The sequence below is a fragment of the Scyliorhinus torazame genome, chromosome 13 (assembly GCF_047496885.1).
Source record: "Scyliorhinus torazame isolate Kashiwa2021f chromosome 13, sScyTor2.1, whole genome shotgun sequence".
In the NCBI taxonomy this organism is placed as follows: Eukaryota; Metazoa; Chordata; class Chondrichthyes; order Carcharhiniformes; family Scyliorhinidae; genus Scyliorhinus; species Scyliorhinus torazame.
The window spans coordinates 99,473,575-99,498,858 of record NC_092719.1 but is presented as its reverse complement, the minus strand read 5'-3'; the positions used below and the strand labels follow the sequence as shown (position 1 = coordinate 99,498,858).

Sequence of the window (25,284 nt, the reverse complement as noted above, 5' to 3'; positions counted from 1 at the left end):
CTATCCACTGTCTCAGAGGAGGATGTTTGATCTACTCGTGGCGGGAGGTGTGACTTCACTGTCTGAGTATCACTCCTTCCCTGTCACTCCTTCCCTGTCACTTCAAAGAATAATCTAATCTCCAAGGTTCAGAACCTTTCCGAAACAATGCAGTCAGTTGGGAACCTATATTCCCCAAGACCCCAGAGCACTCCACTGTAAAGTGATTAGTCAGCAGTACATTGTCATGTAGCATAACCAATAATGGACACAGGGGCGCACCATTCACAACTATCGCTACTTCAGAGCTTGAGCACTAATTCCCAGCACCACTTCAGAAAGGGCACAAAATGTTTGCAGAGGGGAGAGCAGAGATTGACTAGAAATGATGGTTCCAAGGATGAGGAATTAGTGGGCAGCATGGCGGCGCAGTGGTTAGCACTGTTGCCTCATGGTTCGAACCCGGCCCCGGGCCACAGTCTGTGTGGAGTTTCCACATCTTCCCCGTGTCTGTGGGTCTCACCCCCACAACCCAAAGATGTGCAGGGTGGGTGGAATGGCCACGCTAAATTGGCCCTTAATTGGGGGAAAAAAGAATTGGGTGCTTGAAATGTATTAATAAAAAGATGAGGAATTAATTATATGGATATACTGCAGAAGCTTTTAGGTGGGGAAGAGATTTGATCGAGGTGCTGAAAATTTAGAGTTAATAAAGCCGAACTGTTTCCAATGGCTGATTTTCAGAGGACACAGTTACAGTGATTGGTAAATGAAACTGGCAATAAAGAAAAATCTTTTTTAATGCAAGTGTAGTCAGGATGTGGAATGTGCAGTCTGACAGGGCGAGGGACAGCAACCTTCCACAGGGGATTGGACAAATAGTTGAGGGGAAAATAAATTTCAGGAAAATGACGAAAGAGCAGGGGAATGAGGGTGACCTGATTCAAAAGGGTCAATGTAGACTCGATGAGCTCTTGCATCCTTCAGAGTTTACTGCATACAGAGTATCTGAGTTTACTGCATACAGAGTATCTGAGAGTTTACTGCATACAGAGTATCTGAGAGTTTACTGCATACAGAGTATCTGAGAGTTTACTGCATACAGAGTATGAGAGTTTACTGCATACAGAGTATCTCAGAGGTTACTGCATACAGAGTATCTGAGAGTTTACTGCATACAGAGTATCTCAGAGGTTACTGCATACAGAGTATCTCAGAGGTTACTGCATACAGAGTATCTGAGAGTTTACTGCATACAGAGTATCTCAGAGGTTACTGCATACAGAGTATCTCAGAGGTTACTGCATACAGAGTATCTCAGATGTTACTGCATACAGAGTCAGATGTTACTGCACAGAGTATCTCAGAGGTTACTGCATACAGAGTATCTCAGAGGTTGCTGCATACAGAGTATCTCAGAGTTTACAACAACGAACAAAGAAAAGTACAGCACAGGAACAGGCCCTTCGGCCCTCCAAGCCCGTCCCGACCATGCTGCCCGTCTAAACTAAGATCTTCCTGGGTCCATATCCCTCTATTCCCATCCTATTCATGTATTTGTCAAGATGCCCCTTAAATGTCACAATCGTTCCTGCTTCCACCACCTCCTCCGGCAGCGAGTTCCAGGCACCCACTACCTTCTGTGTAAAAAACTTGCCTCGTACATCTCCTCGAAACCTTGCCCCTCGCACCTTAAACCTATGCCCCCTAGTAATTGACCCCTCTACCCTGGGGGAATGCCTCTGATTATCCACTCTGTCTATGCCCCTCATAATTTTGTAGGCCTCTATCAGGTTGCCCCTCAACCTCCGTCGATCCAGTGAGAACAAACCGAGTTTATTCAACCGTTCCTCATAGCTAATGCCCTCCACACCAAACAACATCCTGGTAAATCTCTTCTGCACCCTCTCTAAAGCCTCCACATCCTTCTGGTAGTGTGGCGACCAGAATTGAACACGAGACCCCAAGTGTGGCCTAACTAAGGTTCTATACAGCTGCAACATGACTTGCCAATTCTTATACTCAATGCCCCGGCCAATGATGGCAAGCATGCCGTATGCCTTCTTGACTATCTTCTCCACCTGTGTTGCCCCTTTCAGTGACCTGTGGACCTGTACACCTAGATCTCTCTGACTGTCAATACTCTTGAGGGTTCTACCAGTCACTGTTTATTCCCTACCTGCATTAGGCCTTACAAAATGCATTACCTCACATTTGTCCGGATTAAACTCCATCTGCCATCTCTCCGCCCAAGTCTCCAAACGATCTAAATCCTGCTGTATCCTCTGACAGTCCTCATCGTTATCCGCGATTCCACCAACCTTTGTGTCATCTGCAAACTTACCAGTTACATTTTCCTCCAAATCATTTATATATACTACGAACAGCAAAGGTCCCAGCACTGATCCCTGTGGAACACCACTGGTCACAGCCCTCCAATTAGAAAACCACCCTTCCATTGCTACTCTCTGCCTTCTATGACCTAGCCAGTTCTGTATCCACCTCGTCAGCTCACCCCTGATCCCGTGTGACTTCAACTTTTGTACTAGTCTACCATGAGGGACCTTGCCAAAGGCCTTACTGAAGTCCATATACACAACATCCACTGCCCTACCTGCATCAATCATCTTAGTGACCTCTTTGAAAAACTCTATAAAGTTAGTGAGACACGACCTCCCCTTCACAAAACCATGCTGCCTCTCACTAATGCATCCATTTGCTTCCAAATGGGAGTAGATCCTGTCTTGAAGAATTCTCTCCAGTAATTTCCCTACCACTGACGAAAGGCTCACCGGCCTGTAGTTCCCTGGATTATCCTTGCTACCCTTCTTAAACAAAGGAACAACATTGGCTATTCTCCAGTGCTCCGGGACATCATGAAGACAGTGAGGATCCAAAGATTTCTGTCAAGGCCTCAGCAATTTCCTCTCCAGCCTCCTTCAGTATTCTGGGGTCGATCCCATCCGGCCCTGGGGACTTATCTACCTTAATATTTTTCAAGACGCCCAACACCTCGTCTTTTTGGATCTCAATGTGACCCAGGCTATCCACACACCCTTCTCCAGACTCAACATCCATCAATTCCTTCTACATAAGAACATAAGAACTAGGAGCAGGAGTAGGCCATCTGGCCCCTTGAGCCTGCTCCGCCATTCAATGAGATCATGGCTGATCTTTTGTGGATTCAGCTCCACTTTCCGGCCTGAACACCATAACCCTTAATCCCTTTATTCTTCAGAAATCTATCAATCTTTATCTTAAAAACATTTAATGAAGGAGCCTCTACTGCTTCACTGGGCAAGGAATTCCATAGATTCACAACCCTTTGGGTGAAAAAGTTCCTCCTAAACTCAGATCTAAATTAACTTCCCCTTATTTTGAGGCTATACCCCCTAGTTCTGCTTTCACCCGCCAGTGGAAACAACCTGCCCGCATCTATCCTATCTATTCCCTTCATAATTTTAAATGTTTCTGTAAGATCCCCCGTCATCCTTCTAAATTCCAACGAGTACCCATCCCAGTCTACTCAACCTCTCCTCGTTATCCAACCCCTTCAGCTCTGGGATTAACCTAGTGAATCTCCTCTGCACACCCTCCAGTGTAGGTATGCACTTTCTCAAGTAAGGAGACCAAAACTGAACACAATACTCCAGGTGTGGCCTCACTAACACCTTATACAATTGCAGCATAACCTCCCTAGTCTTAAACTCCATCCCTCTAGCAATGAAGGACAAAATTCCATTTGCCTTCTTAATCACCTGTTGCACCTGTAAACCAACTTTTTGCGACTCATGCACTAGCACACCCAGGTCTCTCTGCACAGCAGCAAGTTTTAATATTTTATCATTTAAATAATAATCCCTTTTACTGTTATTCCTACCAAAATGGATAACCTCACATTTGTTCCATCTGCCAGACACAAGCCCATTCACTTAACCTATCCAAATCCCTCTGCAGACTTCCAGTATCCTCTGCACTTTTTGCTTTACCACTCATCTTAGTGTCGTCTGCAAACTTGGACACATTGCCCTTGGACCCCAACTCCAAATCATCGATGTAAATTGTGAACAATTGTGGGCCCAACACTGATCCCTGAGGGACACCACTAGCTACTGATTGCCAACCAGAGAAACACCCATTAATCCCCACTCTTTGCTTTCTATTAATTAACCAATCCTCTATCCATGCTACTACTTTACCCTTAATGCCATGCATCTTTATCTTATGCAGCAACCTTTTGTGTGGCACCTTGTCAAACCTTTCTGGAAATCCAGATATACCACATCCATTGGCTCCCCGTTATCTACCGCACTGGTAATGTCCTCAAAAAATTCCACTAAATTAGTTAGGCACGACCTGCCCTTTGTGAACCCATGCTGCGTCTGCCCAATGGGACAATTTCCATCCAGATGCCTCGCTATTTCTTCCTTGATGATAGATTCCAGCATCTTCCCTACTACTGAAGTTAAGCTCACTGGCCTATAATTATCCGCTTTCTGCCTACCTCCTTTTTTAATCAGTGGTGTCACGTTTGCTAATATCCAATCCGCCGGGACCACCCCAGCGTCTAGTGAATTTTGGTAAATTATCACTAGTGCATTTGCAATTTCCCTAGCCATCTCTTTTAGTACTCTGGGATGCATTCCATCAGGGCCAGGAGACTTGTCTTCCTTTAGCCCCATTAGCTTGCCCATCACTATCTCCTTAGTAATAACAATCCTCTCAAGGTCCTCACCTGTCATAGCCTCATTTCTATCAGTCACAGGCATGTTATTTGTGTCTTCAAATGTGAAGACCGACCCAAAAAACCTGTTCAGTTCCTCAGCCATTTCCTCATCTCCCATTATTAAATCTCCCTTCTCATCCTCTAAAGGACCAATATTTACCTTTGCCACTCTTTGTTTTATATATTTGTAGAAACTTTTACTATCTGCTTTTATATTCTGAGCAAGTTTACTCTCATAATCTATCTTACTCTTCTTAATAGCTTTTTTATTAGCTTTCTGTTGCCCCCTAAAGATTTCCGAGTCCTCTAGTCTCCCACTAATCTTTGCCACTTTGTATGCTTTTTCCTTCAATTTGATACTCTCCCTTATTTCCTTAGATATCCATGGTCAATTTTCCCTCTTTCTACCGTCCTTCCACTTGTGAAAAATCACTTGGAAGGTTCTCCACTGTTCCTCAACTGTTTCACCATAAAGTCTTTGCTCCCAGTCTACCTTAGCTAGTTCTTCTCTCATCCCATTGTAATCTCCTTTGTTTAAGCACAAAACACAAGTGTTTGATTTTACCTTCTCACCCTCCATCTGTATTTTAAATTCCACCATATTGTGATCGCTCCTTCCGAGAGGATCCCTAACTATGAGATCATTAATTAGTCCTGTCTCATTACACAGGACCAGATCTAGGACCGCTTGTTCCCTCGTAGGTTCCATTACATACTGTTCTAGGCAACTATCATGGATACATTATATAAACTCCTCCTCAAGGCTGCCTTGACCGACCTGGTTAAACCAATCAAAGAACAAAACAACAATCGACATGTAGATTAAAATCCTCCCTGATAACTGATGTACCATTTCTACATGCATCCGTTATATCTTTGTTTATTGCCTGCACCCACCATAATGTTACTATTTGGTGGCCTATAGACTACTCCTATCAGTGACTTTTTCGCCGTACTATTCCTGATTTCCACCCAAATGGATTCAACCTTATCCTCCATAGCATCGATGTCATCCCTTACTATTGCCCGGATGTCATCCTTAAAGAACAGAGCTACACCTTACCATCCACTCTGTCCTTCCGAATAGTTTGATACCCTCGGATATTTAACTCCCAGTCGTGACCATCCTTTAACCATGTTTCAGTAATCGCCACTAAATCATAGTCATTCACGATGATTTGCGCCATCAACTCATTTACCTTATTCTCTCTGGTGAATACTGATGCAAAGTATTAATTCAGTATCATAGATTATCATAGAATTTACAGTGCAGAAGGAGGCCATTCGGCCCATCGAGTCTGCACCGGCTCTTGGAAAGAGCACCCGACCCAAGGTCAACATCTCCACCCTATCTCCATAACCCAGTAACCCCACCCAACACTAAGGGCAATTTTGGACACTAAGGGCAATTTATCATGGCCAATCCACCTAACCTGCACATCTTTGGACTGTGGGAGGAAACCGGAGCACCCGGAGGAAACCCACGCACACACGGGGAGGATGTGCAGACTCCACACAGACAGTGACCCAAGCCGGAATCGAACCTGGGACCCTGGAGCTGTGAAGCGATTGTGCTATCCACAATGCTACCATGCTGCCCCTATTGGTACCTCACCCATTTCCTCTGGCTCCACACACATATTCCCTTGCCTATCCTTCAGTGGGCCAACCCTTTCCCTGGCTACCCTCTTGCTTTTTATGTATGTGTAAAAAGCCTTGGGATTTTCCTTAACCCTATTTGCCAATGACTTTTCGTGACCCCTTCTAGCCCTCCTGACTCCTTGCTTCAGTTCCTTCCTACTTTCCTTATATTCCACGCAGGCTTCGTCTGTTCCCAGCCTTCTCGTCCTGACAAATGCCTCCTTTTGCTTTTTGACGAGGCCTACAATATCTCTCGTTATCCAAGGCTCCCGAAATTTGCCGTATTTATCCTTCTTCTGCACAAGAACATGCCGGTCCTGTATTCCTTTCAACTGACATTTGAAGGGCTCCCACATGTCAGGTGTTGATTTACCCTCAAATATCCTCCCCCAATCTAGGTTCTTCAGTTCCCGCCTAATATTGTTATAATTAGCCTTCACCCAATTTAGCACATTCACCCTAGGTTGTCATAAGACCATAAGACATAGGAGCGGAGGTAAGGCAATTCGGCCCATCGAGTCCACTCCACCATTCAATCATGGCTGATTTCAACTCCATCTACCCGCTCTCTCTCCATAGCCCTTAATTCCTCGAGAAATCAAGAATTTATCAACTTCTGTCTTAAAGACACTCAACGTCCCGGCCTCCACCGCCCTCTGTGGCTATGATTTCCACAGACCCACCACTCTCTGGCTGAAGAAATGTCTCCTCATCTCTGTTCTAAAGTGACTCCCTTTTATTCTAAGGCTGTGCCCCCGGGTCTTAGTCTCCCCTGCTAATGGAAACAACTTCCCTACGTCCACCCTATCTAAGCCATTCATTATCTTGTAAGTTTCTATTAGATCTCCCTGTCCGCCAGCCGCCAGCCTATCCTTGTCCACCAGAACTTTAAAACTTACTGAATTGTGGTCACTGTTCCCGAAATGCTCCCCTACTGAAACTTCTACCACCTGGCCGGGCTCATTCCCCAATACCAGGTCCAGTACCGCCCCTTCCCTAGTTGGACTGTCTACATATTGTTTTAAGAAGCCCTCCTGGATGCTCCTTACAAACTCTGCCCCGTCCAGGCCCCTTGAACTAAGTGAGTCCCAGTCAATATTGGGGAAGTTGAAGCTCCCATCACAACAATCCTGTTGTTTTTACTAGTTTCCAAAATCTGTCTACGTATCTGCTCCTTTATCTCCCGCTGGATGTTGGGAGGCCTGTAGTAAACCCCCAACATTGTGACTGCACCCTTCTTATTCCTGATCTCTACCCATATAGCCTCGCTGCCCTCTAAGGTGTCCTCCCGTAGTACAGCTGTGATTTTCTCCCCAACCAGTAGTGCAACTCCGGCACCCCTTTTACATCCCCCTCTATCCTGCCTGAAACATCTAAATCCTGGAACGTTTAGCTGCCAATCCTGTCCTTCCCTCAATCAGGTCTCTGTAATGGCAACAACATCAAGTTCCAAGTACTAATCCAAGCTCTAAGTTCATCTGCCTTACCCGTAATACTTCTTGCATTAAAACATATGCACTTCAGGCCACCAGACCCGTTGTTTTCAGCAACATCTCCCTGTCTGCTCTTCCTCAGAGCCATACTGGCCCTATTCCCCAGTTCTCCCTCAATGCTCTCACCTTCTGACCTATTGCTCCCGTGCCCACCCCCCTGCCATACTAGTTTAAATCCTCTCGTGTGACACTAGCAAACCTCGCGGCCAGGATAGTTATGCCTCTCCAGTTTAGATGCAACCCGTCCTTCTTATACAGGTCACACCTGCCCCGGAAGAGCTCCCAGTGGTCCAGATAACGGAAACCCTCCCTCCTACACCAGCTGTTTAGCCATGTGTTTAGCTGCTCTATCTTCCTATTCCTAGCCTCACTGGCACGTGGCACAGGGAGTAATCCCGAGATTACAACCCTAGAGGTCCTGTCTTTTAACTTTCTGCCTAGCTCCCTGAACTCCTGCTGCAGGACCTCATCTGCCTTCCTGCCTATGTCGTTAGTACCAATATGTACAACGACCTCTGCCTGTTTGCCCTCCCCCTTCAGGATGCCCGCTACCCGTTCATAGACATCCTGGACCCTGGCACCAGGGAGGCAACATACCATCCTGGAGTCTCTTTCACGTCCACAGATGCGCCTATCTGTGCCCCTGACTATAGAGTCCCCTATGACGATTGCTCTTCTGCGCTTTGACCCTCCCTGCTGAACATCAGAGCCAGCCGTGGTGCCACTTCTCTGGATGCTGCTGTTTTCCCCTGATAGGCTATCCCCCCCGACAGTACCCAAAGGGGTATACCTGTTCGAGAGAGGGACAACCACAGGGGATTCCTGCACTGACTGCCTGCCCCTTCTGGTGGTCACCCATTTCTCTGCCTGCACCTTGGGTGTGACCACATTTATATAACTGCTATCTATGATGCTTTCCGCCACCTGCATGCTCCTAAGTGCATCCAACTGCTGCTCCAACCGAACCATGCGGTCTGTGAGGAGTTCCAGTTGGGTGCACATTCTGCAGATGAAGCCATCCGGGACGCTGGAAGCCTCCCGGACCTGCCACATCTCACAGTCAGAGCACTGCACCCCTCTAATTGACATTGCGTCAATTAATTAGTAAATTAAATTTTAAAACATTTTTTTTTTAAAGTTACTGTTAACTTTATGTTTTCTAGCACTAGATTTCTACTATAAATGTGAAAGCTACATACAGTACTCTCCGATCTCTGGCTTAGATACCGCTCTAAATTATAATTAAGTAATTATGTTTAATTATTTTAACGATGCTTAATTTTAATATTTAGTGTAGATTCCCAACCAGTCAATCAGGTCACAGCTATATGTGATGTCACTTCAGTTTTCCCATGCCCACACAATTTGAAAAGGTAATAAAAATAAAAATGAACACAAATCACTTACCTTCCCAGGTTCTCAGATGCTCTCTGGGTTTCTCCCTGCAGATTAATAGTTACAGGCCAGAAGAAAGGGAACAAAACAGGAGAGAAGAGAAAGAGGGAAAAAGCACCTTCTCCCACTCTGCACCGAATTACCTCACTGCACCAAATTACCAAGTTCCAAATTCCCACTCTGGATGTGTCTTACTCACTCAGGATGTGTCTCTTTGAGCTGCGCAAAGCTTACTGAGTGCGCTTTCTGTCTGTCTTTTATACAGACTTCAGCTGACCAGGGTGTCTCACACTATTTAAATTTCAAAGAGAAGAATACAATGTGCACCTTTGTGCCCCTAAACAGGCCTCAGGTGACTGACAGATAACTGTCTCTCAGCAATTAGGGTGGGGGCAGCTTCAGCCAATCAGACACTAGCTACACACTGAACTGAAAAACAGCAGAATTAGACTTACCACTTACCTTTCCTGATTACCTCATTGCACCAAAATACCAAGTTCGAATTCCCACTCTGGATATGTCTCACTCCGGCTGTGTCCCCTTCACTTGCGCAAAGGTCCATCCAGAGTATCTCAGAGTTTACTGCATCCAGAGTATCTCAGAGGTTACTGCATACAGAGTATCTCAGAGGTTACTGCATACAGAGTATCTGCATACAGGGGCTGTTTAGCACAGGGCTAAATCGCTGGCTTTGAAAGCAGACCCAGGCAGGCCAGCAGCACTGTTCAATTCCCGTAACAGCCTCCCAGAACAGGAGCCGGAATGTGGCGACGAGGGGCTTTTCACAGTAACGTCATTTGAAGCCTACTTGTGACAATAAGCGATTATCATTTAATTTCATTTTCATACAGAGTATCTCAGAGTTTACTGCATCCAGAGTATCTCAGAGGTTACTGCATACAGAGTATCTCAGAGGTTACTGCATACAGAGTATCTCAGAGGTTACTGCATACAGAGTATCTCAGAGGTTACTGCATACAGAGTATCTCAGAGGTTACTGCATACAGAGTATCTCAGAGGTTACTGCATACCGAGTATCTCAGAGGTTACTGCATACAGAGTATCTCAGAGGTTACTGCATGCAGAGTATCTGCATACAGGGGCTGTTAGCACAGGGCTAAATCGCTGGCTTTGAAAGCAGACCAAGGCAGGCCAGCAGCACTGTTCAATTCCCGTAACAGCCTCCCCGAACAGGAGCCGGAATGTGGCGGCTAGGGGCTTTTCACAGTAACGTCATTTGAAGCCTACTTGTGACAATAAGCGATTATCATTTAATTTCATTTTCATACAGAGTATCTCAGAGGTTACTGCAAACAGAGTATCTCAGAGGTTACTGCAAACAGAGTATCTCAGATGTTACTGCATACAGAGTATCTCAAGTGTTACTGCATACAGAGTATCTCAGAGGTTACAGCATACAGAGTATCTCAGAGGTTACTGCATACAGAGTATCGCAGAGGTTACTGCATACAGAGTATCTCAGACGGTACTGCATACAGAGTATCTCAGGTGTTACTGCATACAGAGTATCTCAGAGGGTACTGCAAACAGAGTATCTCAGAGGGTACTGCATACAGAGTATCTCAGAGGTTACTGCAAACAGAGTATCTCAGATGTTACTGCATACAGAGTATCTCAAGTGTTACTGCATACAGAGTATCTCAGAGGTTACTGCATACAGAGTATCGCAGAGGTTACTGCATACAGAGTATCTCAGACGGTACTGCATACAGAGTATCTCAGGTGTTACTGCATACAGAGTATCGCAGAGGTTACTGCATACAGAGTATCTTAGAGTTTACTGCATACAGAGTATGTCAGAGGTTACTGCATACAGAGTATCTCAGAGGTTACTGCATACAGACTATCTCAGGCCGGAAAGGAGGGAGCTGGCAATGGGAGGGAGGGGGCTGGCAATGGGAGGGAGGGGGCTGGCAATGGGAGGGAGGGTGCTGGCAATGGGAGGGAGGGCGCTGGCAATGGGAGGGAGTGCACTGGGAGGGATGGAGCTGGCGATGGGAGAGAGGGAGGGAGGGAGTTGGCGGTGGGAGGGAGGGAGTTGGCGGTGGGAGGGAGGGAGCTGGCGGTGGGAGGGAGGGAGCTGGCGGTGGGAGGGAGGGAGCTGGTGGTGGGAGGGAGGGAGCTGGCGGTGGGAGGGAGGGAGCTGGCGGTGGGAGGGAGGGAGCTGGCGGTGGGGGGGGAGGGAGCTGGCGGTGGGAGGGAGGGAGCTGGCGGTGGGAGGGAGGGAGCTGGTGGTGGGAGGGAGGGAGCTGGCGGTGGGAGGGAGGGAGCTGGCGGTGGGAGGGAGGGAGCTGGTGGGAGGGAGGGAGCTGGCGGTGGGAGGGAGGGAGGTGGCGGTGGGAGGGAGGGAGCTGGCGGTGGGAGGGAGGGAGCTGGCGGTGGGAGGCAGGGAGGGAGGGAGCTGGCGGTGGGAGGCAGGGAGGGAGGGAGCTGGCGGTGGGAGGCAGGGTGGGAGGGAGCAAGCGGTGGGAGGCAGGGAGGGAGGGAGCTGGCGGTGGGAGGCAGGGTGGGAGGGAGCTGGCGGTGGGAGGGAGTTGGCGGTGGGACGGAGGGAGGGAAGGAGCTGGCGGTGGGAGGGAAGGAGGGAGCTGGAGGTGGGAGGGAGCTGGCGGTGGGAGGCAGGGAGGAAGGGAGCTGGCAGGGGGAGGAAGGGATGGAGGGAGGGAGGGAGGAAGCTGGCGGTGGGTGGAAGGGAGGGAGTGAGCTGGCAGTGGGAGCGAAGGAGGGAGCTGGCAGTGGGAGGAAGGAAGGAAGGGAGCTGGCAGAGAGAGGGGGGAGCTGGCGGCAGGAGGAAGTGAGGTAGGGAGCTGGCAATGGGAGGAAGGGACGGAGGGTGCAGGCAGTGGCAGGGAGGGTGCTGGCGATGGGAGGGAGGGAGCTGGCGATAGGAGGGAGGGAGCTGGCGGTGGGAGGAAGGGAGCTGGCGGTGGGAGGAAGGGAGCTGGCGGTGGGAGGAAGGGAGCTGGCGGTGGGAGGAAGGGAGGGAGCTGGTTGTGGGAGGGAGGGATGGAGGGAGCTGGCGGTGGGAGGGAGGAATGGAGGGAGCTGGCGGTGGGAGGGAGGAATGGAGGGACCAGGCAGTGGGAGGGAGGGAGGGAGGGAGCTGGCAGTGGGAGGGAGGGAGGGAGGGAGCTGGCAGTGGGCGGGAGGGAGGGAGCTGGCAGTTGGAGGGTGGGATGGAGGGAGCTGGCAGAGGGAAGGAGGGAGCTGGCGGAGGGAAGGAGGGAGCTGGCGGAGGGAAGGAGGGAGCTGGTAGTGCGTGGATGGGAGGGAGCTGGCGGTGGGAGGGACGGAGGGAGCTGGCAGTGGGAGGTGCGGAGGGAGGGAGTTTGTGGAGGGAGGAAGGGAGGGAGGGAGTTGGCGGTGGGAGGGATGTGGAGGGAGGAGGGAGGGAGCTGGCGGAGGGAGGGAGGGAGCTGGCGGAGGGAGGGACGGAGCTGGCAGGGGGGGGGAGCTGGCGGAGGGAGGGGGGAGCTGGCGGAGGGGGGAGCTGGCGGAAGGAGGGGGAGCTGGCGGAGGGGGGAGCTGGCGGAGGGAGGGGGAGCTGGCGGAGGGAGGGGGAGCTGGCGGAGGGAGGGGGAGCTGGCGGAGGGAGGGGGGGAGCTGGTCCAGGGAGGGGGGGAGCTGGCGGTGGGAGGGAGGGATCTGGCAGTGCGAGGAAGGAAGGGAGCTGGGAAGGAGGGAGGGTGTTGGCGAAGGGAGGGAGGAGGGAGCTGGTGGGGGAGGGAGGGAGCTGGCAGAGGGAGGGAGGGAGCTGGTGGAGGGAGGGGGGAGCTGGCGGAGGGAGGGGGTAGTGGCGGTGGGAGGGGGAGCTGGCGGTGGGAGGGGGGAGCTGGCGGTGGGAGGGAGTGAGGGAGGGATCTGGCAATGGGAGGAAGGGAGGGAGCTGGTGGTGGGAGGAAGGGAGGGAGCTGGCGAAGGGAAGGAAGGAGGGAGTTGGCGGAGGGAGGGATGGAGTTGGCGGAGGGAGGGAGGGAGTTGGCGGAGGGAGGGAGGGAGTTGGCGGAGGGAGGGAGGGAGTTGGCGGAGGGAGGGATGGAGTTGGCGGAGGGAGGGAGGGAGTTGGCGGAGGGAGGGAGGGAGTTGGCGGAGGGAGGGAGGGAGTTGGCGGAGGGAGTTGGCGGAGGGAGGGAGTTGGCGGAGGGAGGTAGTTGGCGGAGGGAGGGAGTTGGCGGAGGGAGGTAGTTGGCGGAGGGAGGTAGTTGGCGGAGGGAGGTAGTTGGCGGAGGGAGGTAGTTGGCGGAGGGAGGTAGTTGGCGGAGGGAGGAGTTGGTGGAGGGAGGGAGGGAGTTGGCGGAGGGAGGGAGGGAGTTGGCGGAGGGACGGAGGGAGTTGGCGGAGGGAGGGAGGGAGTTGGCGGTGCGAGGGAGGGAGTTGGCGGAGCGAGGGAGGGAGTTGCCGGAGGGAGGGAGTGGGTGGAGGAAGGGAGGGAGATGGCGGAGGTAGGAAGGGAGTTGGCGGAGGGAGGGAGGGAGTTGGCAGAGGGAGGGAGGCAGTTGGCGGAATGAGGATGGGAGGGACGGAGTTGGCGGAGGGAGTTGGTGGAGAGAGGGAGTTGGCGGAGGGAGGGATTTGGCGGAGGGAGGGATTTGGCAGAGGGAGGGATTTGGCGGAGGGAGGGTGGGATGGAACTGGCGATGGGAGGAAGCGAACTGGCGATGGGAGGAAGGGAGGGAGGGAGCTGGCAGTGGGAGGGAGGGAGGGAGTTGGCGGAGGGAGGGAGCTGGCAGAGGGAGGAGGGGGATGGCGGGAGGAGGGGGCTGGCGGGAGGAAGGGGCTGGCGGTAGGAGGGGGCTGGCGGTGGGAGGGGGCTGGCGGAGGGAGGGAGGGAGTTGGCGGAGGGAGGGAGGGAGTTGGCGTAGGCAGGGAAGGAGTTGGCGGAGGGAGGGAGGGAGTTGGCGGAGGGAGGGAGGGAGTTGGCGGAGGGAGGGAGGGTGTTGGCGGAGGCAGGGAGGGAGTTGGCGGAGGCAGGGAGGGAGTTGGCGGAGGCAGGGAGGGAGTTGGCGGAGGCAGGGAGGAAGTTGGCGGAGGCAGGGAGGGAGTTGGCGGAGGCAGGGAGGGAGTTGGCGGAGGGAGGGAGTTGGCGGAGGGAGGGAGTTGGCGGAGGGAGGGAGGGAGTTGGCGGAGGGAGGGAGGGAGTTGGCGGAGGGAGGGAGGGAGTTGGCGGAGGGAGGGAGGGAGTTGGCGGAGGGAGGGAGGCAGTTGGCGGAGGGAGGGAGGCAGTTGGCGGAGGGAGGGAGGCAGTTGGCGGAGGGAGGGAGGGAGTTGGCGGAGGGAGGGAGGGAGTTGGCGGAGGGAGGGAGGGAGTTGGCGGAGGGAGGGAGTTGGCGGAGGGACGGAGGGAGTTGGCGGAGGGAGGGAAGGAGTTGGCGGAGGGAGGGAGGGAGTTGGCGGAGGGAGGGAGGGAGTTGGCGGAGGGAGGGAGGGAGTTGGCGGAGGGAGGGAGGGAGTTGGCGGAGGGAGGGAGGGAGTTGGCGGAGGGAGGGAGGGAGTTGGCGGAGGGAGGGAGGGAGTTGGCGGAGGGAGGGAGGGAGTTGGCGGAGGGAGGGAGGGAGTTGGCGGAGGGAGGGAGGGAGTTGGCGGAGGGAGGGAGGGAGCTGGCGGAGGGAGGGAGGGAGCTGGCGGAGGGAGGGAGGGAGTTGGCGGAGGGAGGGAGGGAGTTGGCGGAGGGAGGGAGGGAGTTGGCGGAGGGAGGGAGGGAGTTGGCGGAGGGAGGGAGGGAGTTGGCGGAGGGAGGGAGGGAGTTGGCGGAGGGAGGGAGGGAGTTGGCGGAGGGAGGGAGGGAGTTGGCGGAGGGAGGGAGGGAGTTGGCGGAGGGAGGGAGGGAGTTGGCGGAGGGAGGGAGGGAGTTGGCGGAGGGAGGGAGGGAGTTGGCGGAGGGAGGGAGGGAGTTGGCGGAGGGAGGGAGGGAGTTGGCGGAGGGAGGGAGGGAGTTGGCGGAGGGAGGGAGGGAGTTGGCGGAGGGAGGGAGGGAGTTGGCGGAGGGAGGGAGGGAGTTGGCGGAGGGAGGGAGGGAGTTGGCGGAGGGAGGGAGGGAGTTGGCGGAGGGAGGGAGGGAGTTGGCGGAGGGAGGGAGGGAGTTGGCGGAGGGAGGGAGGGAGTTGGCGGAGGGAGGGAGGGAGTTGGCGGAGGGAGGGAGGGAGTTGGCGGAGGGAGGGAGGGAGTTGGCGGAGGGAGGGAGGGAGTTGGCGGAGGGAGGGAGGGAGTTGGCGGAGGGAGGGAGGGAGTTGGCGGAGGGAGGGAGGGAGTTGGCGGGGGAGGGAGTTGGCGGGGGAGGGAGTTGGCGGGGGAGGGAGTTGGCGGGGGAGGGAGTTGGCGGGGGAGGGAGTTGGCGGGGGAGGGAGTTGGCGGGGGAGGGAGTTGGCGGAGGGAGGGAGATGGCGGAGGGAGGGAGTTGGCGGGGGAGGGAGTTGGCGGGGGAGGGAGTTGGCGGGGAGGGAGTTGGCGGGGGAGGGAGTTGGCGGGGGAGGGAGTTGGCGGGGGAGGGAGTTGGCGGGGGAGGGAGTTGGCGGGGGAGGGAGTTGGCGGGGGAGGGAGTTGGCGGGGGAGGGAGTTGGCGGGGGAGGGAGTTGGCGGGGGAGGGAGTTGGCGGGGAGGGAGTTGGCGGAGGGAGGGAGTTGGCGGAGGGAGGGAGTTGGCGGAGGGAGGGAGTTGGCGGAGGGAGGGAGTTGGCGGAGGGAGGGAGTTGGCGGAGGGAGGGAGTTGGCGGAGGGAGGGAGTTGGCGGAGGGAGGGAGTTGGCGGAGGGAGGGAGTTGGCGGAGGGAGGGAGTTGGCGGAGGGAGGGAGTTGGCGGAGGGAGGGAGTTGGCGGAGGGAGGGAGTTGGCGGAAAGAGGGAGTTGGCGGAAAGAGGGAGTTGGCGGAGTGAGGGAGTTGGCGGAGGGAGGGAGGGAGGGAGGAAGCTGGCGGTGGGTGGAAGGGAGGGAGTGAGCTGGCAGTGGGAGCGAAGGAGGGAGCTGGCAGTGGGAGGAAGGAAGGAATGGAGCTGGCAGAGAGAGGGGGGAGCTGGCGGCAGGAGGAAGTGAGGTAGGGAGCTGGCAATGGGAGGAAGGGACGGAGGGAGCAGGAGGTGGCAGGGAGGGTGCTGGCGATGGGAGGGAGGGAGCTGGCGATAGGAGGAAGGGAGCTGGCGGTGGGAGGGAGCTGGCGGTGGGAGGAAGGGAGCTGGCGGTGGGAGGAAGGGAGGGAGCTGGTTGTGGGAGGGAGGGATGGAGGGAGCTGGCGGTGGGAGGGTGGAATGGAGGGAGCTGGCGGTGGGAGGGAGGAATGGAGGGACCAGGCAGTGGGAGGGAGGGAGGGAGGGAGCTGGCAGTGGGAGGGAGGGAGGGAGGGAGCTGGCAGTGGGTGGGAGGGAGGGAGCTGGCAGTTGGAGGGTGGGATGGAGGGAGCTGGCAGAGGGAAGGAGGGAGCTGGCGGAGGGAAGGAGGGAGCTGGCGGAGGGAAGGAGGGAGTTGGTAGTGGGTGGATGGGAGGGAGCTGGCGGTGGAAGGGAGGGAGGGAGCTGGCAGTGGGAGGTGCGGAGGGAGGGAATTGGCGGAGGGAGGGAGGGAGTTGGCGGAGGGAGGGAGGGAGTTGGCGGAGGGAGGGAGTTGGCGGAGGGAGGGAGGGAGTTGGCGGAGGGAGGGAGGGAGTTGGCGGAGGGAGGGAGGGAGTTGGCGGAGGGAGGGAGGGAGTTGGCGGAGGGAGGGAGGGAGTTGGCGGAGGGAGGGAGGGAGTTGGCGGAGGGAGGGAGGGAGTTGGCGGAGGGAGGGAGGGAGTTGGCGGAGGGAGGGAGGGAGTTGGCGGAGGGAGGGAGGGAGTTGGCGGAGGGAGGGAGGGAGTTGGCGGATGGAGGGAGGGAGTTGGCGGAGGGAGGGAGTTGGCGGAGGGAGGGAGTTGGCGGAGGGAGGGAGTTGGCGGAGGGAGGGAGTTGGCGGAGGGAGGGAGGGAGTTGGCGGAGCGAGGGAGGGAGTTGGCGGAGGAGGGAGGGAGTTAGCGGAGGGAGGGAGGGAGCTGGTAATGGGTGGATGGGAGGGAGCTGGCGGTGGAAGGGAGGGAGGGAGCTGGCAGTGGGAGGTGCGGAGGGAGGGAATTGGCGGAGGGAGGGAGGGAGTTGGCGGAGGGAGGGAAGGAGTTGGCGGAGGGAGGGAGGGAGTTGGCGGAGGGAGGGAGGGAGTTGGCGGAGGGAGGAAGGGAGTTGGCGGAGGGAGGGAGGGAGTTGGCGGAGGAAAGGGAGGGAGTTGGCGGAGTGAGGGAGGGAGTTGGCGGAGGGAGGGAGGGAGTTGGCGGAGGGAGGGAGGGAGTTGGCGGAGGGAGGGAGGGAGTTGGCGGAGGGAGGGAGGGAGTTGGCGGAGGGAGGGAGGGAGTTGGCGGAGGGAGGGAGTTGGCGGAGGGAGGGAGTTGGCGGAGGGAGGGAGTTGGCGGAGCGAGGGAGGGAGTTGGCGGAGGGAGGGAGGGAGTTGGCGGAGGAGGGAGGGAGTTGGCGGAGGGAGGGAGGGAGTTGGCGGAGGGAGGGAGGGAGTTGGCGGAGGGAGGGAGGGAGTTGGCGGAGGGTGGGAGTTGGCGGAGGGAGGGAGTTGGCGGAGGGAGGGAGTTGGCGGAGGGAGGGAGTTGGCGGAGGGAGGGAGTTGGCGGAGGGAGGGAGTTGGCGGAGGGAGGGAGTTGGCGGAGGGAGGGAGTTGGCGGAGGGAGGGAGTTGGCGGAGGGATGGAGTTGGCGGAGGGAGGGAGTTGGCTGAGGGACGGAGTTGGCGGAGGGAGGGAGTTGGCGGAGGGAGGGAGGGAGTTGCCGGAAGGAGGATGGGAGGGAGGTAGTTGGCGGAGGGAGGTAGTTGGCAGAGGGCGGTAGTTGGCGGAGGGAGGTAGTTGGCGGAGGGAGGTAGTTGGCGGAGGGAGGTAGTTGGCGGAGGGAGGTAGTTGGCGGAGGGAGGTAGTTGGCGGAGGGAGGGCGTTGGCGGACTGAGGGAGGGAGGGCGTTGGCGGACTGAGGGAGGAAGGGAGTTGGCGGAGGGAGGGAGGGAGTTGGCGGAGGGAGGGAGGGAGGGAGTTGGCGGAGGGAGGGAGGGAGCTGGCGGTGGGAGGGAAGGAGGGAGCTGGCGGTGGGAGGTAGGGAGGGAGCTGGCGGTGGGAGGGAGGGAGGGAGCTGGCGGTGGGAGGGAGGGAGGGAGCTGGCGGTGGGAGGGAGGGAGGGAGCTGGCGGTGGGAGGGAGCTGGCGGTGGGAGGGAGGGAGGGAGCTGGCGGTGGGAGGGAGCTGGCGGTGGGAGGGAGGGATGGAGCTGGCGATGGGAGGGTAGGAGGGAGCTGGCGATGGGAGGAAGGGAGGGAGGGAGCTGGCGAAGGGAGGAAGGGAGGGAGGGAACTGGCGGTGGGTGGAAGGGAGGGAGGGAACTGGCGATGGGAGGAAGGGAGGGTGGGAGCTGGCAGTGGGAGGGAGGGAGCTGGGGGAGGGAGGGAGGGAGTTGGCGGAGGGAGTTGGCGGAGGGAGGGAGGGAGTTGGCGGAGGGAGTTGGCGGAGGGAGGGAGGGAGTTGGCGGAGGGAGGGAGGGAGTTGGCGGAGGGAGGGAGGGAGTTGGCGGAGGGAGGGAGGGAGTTGGCGGAGGGAGGGAGTTGCCGGAGGGAGGGAGGGAGTTGCCGGAGGGAGGGAGGGAGTTGCCGGAGGGAGGGAGGGAGTTGGCGGAGCGAGGGAGGGAGTTGGCGGAGCGAGGGAGGGAGTTGGCGGAGGGAGGGAGGGAGTTGCCGGAGGGAGGGAGGGAGTTGCCGGAGGGAGGGAGGGAGTTGCCGGAGGGAGGGAGGGAGTTGGCGGAGGGAGGGAGGGAGTTGGCGGAGGGAGGGAGGGAGTTGCCGGAGGGAGGGCGGGAGTTGCCGGAGGGAGGGAGGGAGTTGCCGGAGGGAGGGAGGGAGTGGGAGGAGGAAGGGAGGGAGTTGGCGGAGGTAGGGAGGGAGTTGGCGGAGGTAGGGAGGGAGTTGGCGGATGAAGGGAGGGAGTTGGCAGAGGGAGGGAGGCAGTTGGCGGAAGAAGGATGGGAGGGAGGGAGTTGGCGGAGGGAGGGAGTTGGCGGAGCGAGGGAGGGAGTTGCCGGAGGGAAGGAGTGAGTGGAGGAAGGGAGGGAGTTGGCGGAGGGAGGGAGTTGGCGGAGGGAGGGAGTTGGCGGAGGGAGGGAGTTGGCGGAGGGAGGGAGTTGGCGGAGGGAGGGAGTTGGCGGAGGGAGGGAGTTGGCGGAGGGATGGAGTTGGCGGAGGGAGGGAGTTGGCTGAGGGACGGAGTTGGCGGAGGGAGGGAGTTGGCGGAGGGAGGGAGGGAGTTGCCGGAAGGAGGATGGGAGGGAGGTAGTTGGCGGAGGGAGGTAGTTGGCAGAGGGCGGTAGTTGGCGGAGGGAGGTAGTTGGCGGAGGGAGGTAGTTGGCGGAGGGAGGTAGTTGGCGGAGGGAGGTAGTTGGCGGAGGGAGGTAGTTGGCGGAGGGAGGGCGTTGGCGGACTGAGGGAGGGAGGGCGTTGGCGGACTGAGGGAGGAAGGGAGTTGGCGGAGGGAGGGAGGGAGTTGGCGGAGGGAGGGAGGGAGGGAGTTGGCGGAGGGAGGGAGGGAGCTGGCGGTGGGAGGGAAGGAGGGAGCTGGCGGTGGGAGGTAGGGAGGGAGCTGGCGGTGGGAGGGAGGGAGGGAGCTGGCGGTGGGAGGGAGGGAGGGAGCTGGCGGTGGGAGGGAGGGAGCTGGCGGTGGGAGGGAGCTGGCGGTGGGAGGGAGGGATGGAGCTGGCGATGGGAGGGTAGGAGGGAGCTGGCGATGGGAGGAAGGGAGGGAGGGAGCTGGCGAAGGGAGGAAGGGAGGGAGGGAACTGGCGGTGGGTGGAAGGGAGGGAGGGAACTGGCGATGGGAGGAAGGGAGGGTGGGAGCTGGCAGTGGGAGGGAGGGAGCTGGGGGAGGGAGGGAGGGAGTTGGCGGAGGGAGTTGGCGGAGGGAGGGAGGGAGTTGGCGGAGGGAGTTGGCGGAGGGAGGGAGGGAGTTGGCGGAGGGAGGGAGGGAGTTGGCGGAGGGAGGGAGGGAGTTGGCGGAGGGAGGGAGTTGGCGGAGGGAGGGAGTTGCCGGAGGGAGGGAGGGAGTTGCCGGAGGGAGGGAGGGAGTTGCCGGAGGGAGGGAGGGAGTTGGCGGAGCGAGGGAGGGAGTTGGCGGAGCGAGGGAGGGAGTTGGCGGAGCGAGGGAGGGAGTTGGCGGAGGGAGGGAGGGAGTTGCCGGAGGGAGGGAGGGAGTTGCCGGAGGGAGGGAGGGAGTTGCCGGAGGGAGGGAGGGAGTTGGCGGAGGGAGGGAGGGAGTTGCCGGAGGGAGGGAGGGAGTTGCCGGAGGGAGGGAGGGAGTTGCCGGAGGGAGGGAGGGAGTTGCCGGAGGGAGGGAGGGAGTGGGAGGAGGAAGGGAGGGAGTTGGCGGAGGTAGGGAGGGAGTTGGCGGAGGTAGGGAGGGAGTTGGCGGATGAAGGGAGGGAGTTGGCAGAGGGAGGGTAGGAGGGAGCTGGCGATGGGAGGAAGGGAGGGAGGGAGCTGGCGAAGGGAGGAAGGGAGGGAGGGAACTGGCGGTGGGTGGAAGGGAGGGAGGGAACTGGCGATGGGAGGAAGGGAGGGTGGGAGCTGGCAGTGGGAGGGAGGGAGCTGGGGGAGGGAGGGAGGGAGTTGGCGGAAGAAGGATGGGAGGGAGGAAGTTGGCGGAGGGAGGGAGTTGGCGGAGCGAGGGAGGGAGTTGCCGGAGGGAAGGAGTGAGTGGAGGAAGGGAGGGAGTTGGCGGAGGGAGGGAGTTGGCGGAGGGAGGGAGTTGGCGGAGGGAGGGAGTTGGCGGAGGGAGGGAGTTGGCAGAGGGAGGCAGTTGGCAGAGGGAGGCAGTTGGCGGAGGGAGGGAGGGAGCTGGCGGTGGGAGGGATGGAGCTGGCGGTGGGAGGGATGGAGCTGGCGATGGGAGGGTAGCAGCGAGCTGGCGATGGGAGGAGGGGAGGGAGGGAGCTGGCGATGGGAGGAAGGGAGGGAGGGAACTGGCGATTGGAGGAAGGGAGGGAGGGAACTGGCGATTGGAGGAAGGGCGGGAGGGAACTGGCGATGGGAGGAGGGGAGGGAGGGAGCTGGCAGTGGGAGGAGTGAGGGAGTTGGCGGAGGGAGGGAGCTGGCGGAGGGAGGATGGGGCTGGCGGTGGGAGGGGGCTGGCGGTGGGAGGGGGCTGGCGGTGGGAGGGGGCTGGCGGTGGGTGGGAGGGGGCTGGCGGAGGGAGGGAGGGAGTTGGCGGAGGGAGGGAGGGAGTTGGCGGAGGGAGGGAGGGAGTTGGCGGAGGGAGGGAGGGAGTTGGCGGAGGGAGGGAGGGAGTTGGCGGAGGGAGGGAGGGAGTTGGCGGAGGGAGGGAAGGAGTTGGCGGAGGGAGGGAGTTGGCGGAGGGAGGGAGATGGCGGAGGGAGGGAGTTGGCGGAGGGAGGGAGTTGGCGGAGGGAGGGAGTTGGCGGAGGGAGGGAGTTGGCGGAGGGAGGGAGTTGGCGGAGGGAGGGAGTTGGCGGAGGGAGGGAGTTGGCGGAGGGAGGGAGTTGGCGGAGGGAGGGAGTTGGCGGAGGGAGGGAGTTGGCGGAGGGAGGGAGTTGGCGGAGGGAGGGAGTTGGCGGAGCGAGGGAGTTGGCGGAGCGAGGGAGTTGGCGGAGCGAGGGAGTTGGCGGAGCGAGGGAGTTGGCGGAGCGAGGGAGTTGGCGGAGCGAGGGAGTTGGCAGAGGGAGGGAGGGAGTTGCCGGAAGGAGGATGGGAGGGAGGTAGTTGGCGGAGGGCGGTAGTTGGCGGAGGGAGGTAGTTGGCGGAGGGAGGTAGTTGGCGGAGGGAGGTAGTTGGCGGAGGGAGGTAGTTGGCGGAGGGAGGGCGTTCGCGGACTGAGGGAGGGAGGGCGTTGGCGGACTGAGGGAGGAAGGGAGTTGGTGGAGGGAGGGAGGGAGTTGGCGGAGGGAGGGAGGGAGCTGGCGGTGGGAGGGAAGGAGGGAGCTGGCGGTGGGAGGTAGGGAGGGAGCTGGCGGTGGGAGGGAGGGAGGGAGCTGGCGGTGGGAGGGAGGGAGGGAGCTGGCGGTGGGAGGGAGGGAGCTGGCCGTGGGAGGGAGCTGGCGGTGGGAGGGAGGGATGGAGCTGGCGATGGGAGGGTAGGAGGGAGCTGGCGATGGGAGGAAGGGAGGGAGGGAGCTGGCGAAGGGAGGAAGGGAGGGGGGGAGCTGGCGGTGGGAGGAAGGGAGGGAGGGAACTGGCGGTGGGTGGAAGGGAGGGAGGGAACTGGCGATGGGAGGAAGGGAGGGAGGGAGCTGGCAGTGGGAGGGAGGGAGCTGGGGGAGGGAGGGAGGGACTTGGCGGAGGGAGTTGGCGGAGGGAGGGAGGGAGTTGGCGGAGGGAGTTGGCGGAGGGAAGGAGGGAGTTGGCGGAGGGAGGGAGGGAGTTGGCGGAGGGAGGGAGGGAGTTGGCGGAGGAAGGGAGGGAGTTGGCGGAGCGAGGGAGGGAGTTGCCGGAGGGAGGGAGGGAGTTGCCGGAGGGAGGGAGGGAGTTGCCGGAGGGAGGGAGGGAGTTGCCGGAGGGAGGGAGGGAGTTGGCGGAGCGAGGGAGGGAGTTGGCGGAGCGAGGGAGGGAGTTGGCGGAGCGAGGGAGGGAGTTGGCGGAGGGAGGGAGTTGCCGGAGGGAGGGAGGGAGTTGCCGGAGGGAGGGAGGGAGTTGGCGGAGCGAGGGAGGGAGTTGGCGGAGCGAGGGAGGGAGTTGGCGGAGGGAGGGAGGGAGTTGGCGGAGGGAGGGAGGGAGTTGCCGGAGGGAGGGAGGGAGTTGCCGGAGGGAGGGAGGGAGTTGCCGGAGGGAGGGAGGGAGTGGGTGGAGGAAGGGAGGGAGTTGGCGGAGGTAGGGAGGGAGTTGGCGGAGGTAGGGAGGGAGTTGGCGGAGGTAGGGAGGGAGTTGGCGGATGAAGGGAGGGAGTTGGCAGAGGGAGGGAGGCAGTTGGCGGAAGAAGGATGGGAGGGAGGGAGTTGGCGGAGGGAGGGAGTTGGCGGAGCGAGGGAGGGAGTTGCCGGAGGGAAGGAGTGAGTGGAGGAAGGGAGGGAGTTGGCGGAGGGAGGGAGTTGGCGGAGGGAGGGAGTTGGCGGAGGGAGGGAGTTGGCAGAGGGAGGCAGTTGGCAGAGGGAGGGAGTTGGCGGAGGGAGGGAGGGAGCTGGCGGTGGGAGGGATGGAGCTGGCGGTGGGAGGGATGGAGCTGGCGGTGGGAGGGTAGCAGCGAGCTGGCGATGGGAGGAGGGGAGGGAGGGATCTGGCGATGGGAGGAAGGGAGGGAGGGAACTGGCGATTGGAGGAAGGGAGGGAGGGAACTGGCGATTGGAGGAAGGGAGGGAGGGAACTGGCGATGGGAGGAGGGGAGGGAGGGAGCTGGCAGTGGGAGGAGTGAGGGAGTTGGCGGAGGGAGGGAGCTGGCGGAGGGAGGATGGGGCTGGCGGAGGGAGGGGGCTGGCGGTGGGAGGGGGCTGGCGGTGGGAGGGGGCTGGCGGTGGGAGGGGGCTGGCGGTGGGAGGGGGCTGGCGGTGGGAGGGGGCTGGCGGTGGGAGGGGGCTGGCGGTGGGTGGGAGGGGGCTGGCGGAGGGAGGGAGGGAGTTGGCGGAGGGAGGGAGGGAGTTGGCGGAGGGAGGGAGGGAGTTGGCGGAGGGAGGGAGGGAGTTGGCGGAGGGAGGGAGGGAGTTGGCGGAGGGAGGGTGGGAGTTGGGGAGGGTGGGAGTTGGCGGAGGGAGGGAGTTGGCGGAGGGAGGGAGTTGGCGGAGGGAGGGAGGGAGTTGGCGGAAGGAGAATGGGAGGGAGGTAGTTGGCGGAGGGAGGTAGTTGGCGGAGGGAGGTAGTTGGCGGAGGGAGGAAGGGAGGGATGGAACTGGCGATGGGAGGAAGGGAGGGAGGGAGCTGGCAGTGGGAGGGAGGGAGCTGGCAGTGGGAGGAAGGGAGGGAGGGAGTTGGCGGAGTGAGGGTGGGAGGGAGTTGGCGGAGAGAGGGAAGGAGTTGGCGGAGTGAGGGAGGGAGAGAGTTGGCGGAGGGATGGAGGGAGTTGGCGGAGGGATGGAGGGAGCTGGCGGTGGGAGGGAGTTGGTGGTGGGAGGGAGGGAGCTGGCAGTGGGAGGGAGGGAGGGAGGGAGCTGGCAGTGGGAGGGAGGGAGGGAGCTGGCAGTGGGAGGGAGGGAGCTGGCAGTGGGAGGGAGGGAGCTGGCAGTGGGAGGGAGGGAGGGAGCTGGCAGTGGGAGGGAGGGAGGGAGCTGGCGGTGGGAGGGAGGGAGGGAGCTGGCGGTGGGAGGGAGGGAGCTGGCGGTGGGAGGGAGGGAGCTGGCGGTGGGAGGGAGGGAGCTGGCGATGGGAGGGAGGGAGCTGGCAGTGGGAGGGAGGGAGCTGGCGATGGGAGGGAGGGTGGGAGCTGGCGGTGGGAGGGAGGGAGCTGGCGATGGGAGGGAGCTGGCACTGGGCGGGAGGAAGCTGGCGATGGGAGGGAGGGAGCTGGCGATGGGAGGGAGGGAGCTGGCGATGGGAGGGAGGGAGCTGGCGATGGGAGGGAGGGAGCTGGCGATGGGAGGGAGGGAGCTGGCGATGGGAGGGAGGGAGCTGGCGATGGGATGGAGGGAGCTGGCGATGGGAGGGAGGGAGGGAGCTGGCGATGGGAGGGAGGGTGGGAGCTGGCGGTGGGAGGGAGGGAGGGAGCTGGCGATGGGAGGGAGGGAGCTGGCGATGGGAGGGAGGGAGCTGGCGATGGGATGGAGGGAGCTGGCGATGGGAGGGAGGGAGGGAGCTGGCGATGGGAGGGAGGGTGGGAGCTGGCGGTGGGAGGGAGGGAGGGAGCTGGCGATGGGAGGGAGGGAGGGAGCTGGCGATGGGAGGGAGGGTGGGAGCTGGCGGTGGGAGGGAGGGAGCTGGCACTGGGCGGGAGGAAGCTGGCGATGGGAGGGAGGGAGGGAGCTGGCGATGGGAGGGAGGGAGCTGGCGATGGGAGGGAGGGAGCTGGCGATGGGAGGGAGGGAGCTGGCGATGGGAGGGAGGGAGCTGGCGATGGGAGGGAGGGAGC

General features: G+C 59.5%; 1 protein-coding gene across 2 annotated transcripts in view; it reads right to left on the bottom strand.

Moving 5' to 3' along the window:
* Positions 1 to 25,284, bottom strand: part of LOC140388208 (transmembrane and coiled-coil domains protein 1-like) — a 464,675-nt gene that overhangs the window by 206,698 nt on the left and 232,693 nt on the right. The gene's annotated exons all lie outside the window — the stretch shown is intronic.